Source organism: Rhinopithecus bieti, unplaced genomic scaffold (genome assembly GCF_001698545.2).
Source record: "Rhinopithecus bieti isolate Rb0 unplaced genomic scaffold, ASM169854v2 scaffold_48854, whole genome shotgun sequence".
NCBI classification, from domain to species: Eukaryota; Metazoa; Chordata; class Mammalia; order Primates; family Cercopithecidae; genus Rhinopithecus; species Rhinopithecus bieti.
Window position 1 is genome coordinate 376,820 of NW_016819318.1, and position 3,504 is coordinate 380,323.

The 3,504-nt window shown below is 41.4% G+C and overlaps 1 long non-coding RNA gene across 1 annotated transcript in view; it reads left to right on the forward strand.

Moving 5' to 3' along the window:
- The first annotated feature begins 447 nt into the window (after window positions 1-447).
- LOC108519654 (uncharacterized) overlaps window positions 448-3,504 on the forward strand; it is a 10,507-nt gene continuing 7,450 nt past the window's right edge. The window contains exon 1 of the long non-coding RNA XR_001882681.1: window positions 448-649. This is a non-coding gene — a long non-coding RNA (uncharacterized LOC108519654). The remainder of the gene's footprint in view (window positions 650-3,504) is intronic.

Here is a 3,504-nt window from a genome sequence, read left to right on the forward strand (position 1 = left end):
TAGCAAGCCTGTCTTCTAAAATATTCTAACCTGAATTATTTTTCTTTTCAAGCAAAATTAAATGAGGCAATGTTTAATATCTGACTAAACCCTCCCAAGGCTCATGGTTCATCATCAATGCCGTCTTCTCCACCATCCCCAAAAGCTTGACCCACCTGATGTCCAGGACCAGACCCTGTACTGCTAGTGTCCCCTCTGCCATGGATCTTGGTTTTGGGGTATCTATTCCAGGCCAGCTCACCGTCATCTAATGCAGGATAACCTCTTGGCTGGGTGTACATCTCTGTGCCGGGTTCCTACTTCTCATTCTCTTGCTACTGTCACTCCATTCCTCAACTGTGTCCCCTATTGCCCATTTTGTTGGCTCCTCCATCCTGACATCTGATTTGGCATCTCTGTCTTGACCTTCCAACATGGCATCAGACTAGTTCTTCTGTCCTTTCCCACTCCTAGGACCTACCAGTCTGCCCTGCTCATCCTTGATCGGGATGAGACGGATACCCTGCGAGACGCAACAGAATCAGCTCCTGGGATTGTGTTAGCAGAATGACGGGAGTATGAGATCCACCACATGGCGAGGAACCCCAGGAACCTGCTTTCTTCTTGAAGAGCAACTGAGAACTATTCCCAAGTTATCCTTCACTTTGATGTCTAAACCATACATTTGTCAATTTTAATACTAGAGTCTAGCATTTATTTAATCATTTATTTAATAATAATCTTATTATTATTTAATAATAAGAAAGGCAGATAAAATGAAAAAAATCTCAGTATTAAGACTGACAACCTGATTTCAGAAATATTAAGCAGTGGTTTGTATGTGCATGTGTGTGTGTGTGTGCGTTTTAAGGAAGCACTGTTGGCAATGTATGTGTTAGGATAAAGGAAGTGTATTATTACTAGAGTTTGATGAAATTTATGTTTTACTCAGGGTGAATCTTAAAGCAAAAGGTTTATTTATGAATGAATGAAAGCAAAGTCTCTGTTTATTACTCATTCACAGAATGGCAGGTTAGGTCCTACAAGAATTGCAGAGGACACAGACTTGAGTAAGCCACAGTGATGCCTTCCTGGACTCACTGTCCATAGGAGAAGATAAACTTGCATATGGAAAATGTCATCATCATGTGTTAAGAAGGGGCCTGAGCCCTTAACCCAGCCTGGAGTCCCAGGGATGCTTTCTTCAAGGCATTACCACTTTAAGTAGCTATTGAAGGATAATTAAAAAAATGACATTTACTGAAGACGTATTAAGTGGTGGCACCTCCATAAGTGCTTTCCAGTATTACCATTTGATCCTAACAACTGTTTAATGAGATGAGAATGATCCCTACGTCTATTTCCAAATAAGGAAACTGAGGCATAGAGCGCTTAAGTAACATGTCTAAAGTCACTCAGCTAGGAAGTAGCAGAGGCAGGACACAAACCTAGGAAGTCTGAGGATTTGAAATTGATCAGAAAGGGAAAGAAGGGAAGACAACATGAGCAAAGACACAGAAGAGTAAAGCAAGGCTGGTGTGAGGGGAACTGTGAGAGTTACACAGTAGACACTGTGGCCATGCCTACATCCCTTAGCTGTGTTCCAGAAAACTCTTTTTGCACTCTTGACCGGAAGGCTTTTCCTTAAACCAAGGCAGGCTGCTAAGCCTTTGCATGGCAGGCTAGATGTGCTGATAATTAGCACATTAGCACATTAGGGTGTGCTGATGGGATTTCATGTATGAACACCCCAGCACCCTTGATCCAAAGGCAGATAACTCTGAAGCATGGGTTTTATGCTGTTTCTCAGCATTGCCCTTCGGGATTAAGCCCAGTGACAGCTGGCTTGATAACATACCTTATATCAGCCACCTCCCTTACTGGTCTTTCCTGCACTTTCCAAATATAAACCTCTTAAAATTGAACCCTTGTCCCTGGGTCAGCTTTTGGAGGAACACAAGTTAATACAAATATATTGTACTGTTCCAAAAATATAAAGTAGGAAACTGAAGAGGCATAGCAAAGTCAATATAGCCCAACGTCTGTCATCAATCCACAGACAGATACTTGTTACCTGCCCAGGACATTGTATGTTTATGAATGCAGAGGACATATGATAATATGTATGATAACACTTCAGGAAGTCTTTAGGAGATTGTCTGTCTGTCCCATCTCCATTTTACATGATCTACCTGAGACCTCAAGTGGGACATGGTTTGTCCAGGGTCTCTTAGCTGGTTAGCTGTAAAGCCCAGATGATTGTTTCCTATACACTAATAGTGACAGTCCTATTCACTGAGGCAAACTAGAAAGATGTTTAGAATAATCTTTGCACCAACTCCACCAACTTTTTCAAATGCATGAAGACTAAGACCTTGAGAAATGCATTTTCAGGCTCTTTCTCTAAAACCAGCATGTGCTAACCAACCCACCAGAGTTGGCCGGGGCCCGCAGTGCAGAGAAACAGAGAACTATGCTCCTGTTTGCAAATAAACCTGAGTATTGATTCACTAGCCACTTGGTCAACCTAGTCAGTTCACTTCTAGAAAGTGATGATAGAAAAATAACACAGAGATGTACATGTATGTGCACAATACAGCATTGTGTGAAAGAGCAAAACAATGGAAACCACCTGAGTACCCATCAGTGGAGCAGTAACCAATGTTACAAATAAAATAAGGACACTCTAGGAAGATACTCACACTACACTATGTGAAAAAAAAAAAGCAAGCTGTAACTACATATATATAGTACAATCCCCTTTTTGCTTAAAAAAGAAAAGCTTATATGTAGAGCTTTTCTTTTTTAGAGATTTTTGCTTTATAAGCACAAGAACATTCGGGAAAGAGACTTAGCAAACGGTCAACAGTTTGTGGTGGTATAATTTTTGGAATATTAACTTGTGTTTGTCCTCCCAGTGTTTCTTCCCCTCCTCCCTTGTAAGCAGATGGTCAGGGCTTTTTTGTGGCCTCTTGCCACAAGGGAGATGTTTGTCATAGGGCCAGAAGCCAAAGTTGTCTGCAAGACACTTCCGATTCTGGTCCTGAATTTTGTAAAACCTAAACCCATTGAGGAGATTATGCTTGGTGTTCTGGAGGAACTGGAGAGAGAAGGGAAGGTGTTTGGAGTGTAAATGGAATCTTAGTCTGAGTTCTGGAGCACTCTGATGCGGAGGAAGACCCTAGGGAGGCTGGGCTAGGGAGCTGGGAATTCCAAAGCTTCACCAAAGATTCTCCTGGTTTTAGAAGCGGCAGCAGGGGAGCCAGAACCAGAAGAGACCTTGTAGTCTGAGACCATGGACACTTCAGCAGTTAATACTGTAGATAGAGTAAGTTCAATGGCTGAAGAGATCTTATTAGGGTTTGGTGCTACACAAAACCCTGAGACCCTTGCCCATCCCTGAGGGTGACAATAATATCTGAGACCAAATTCCTAATTATCTAATAGGATAAAGAGAGTTGCTATAGGCTTATAATTAATTTTATGTAAAAAGTAAAGTGCTATTTTTTTTTTTTTTTTTTTTTT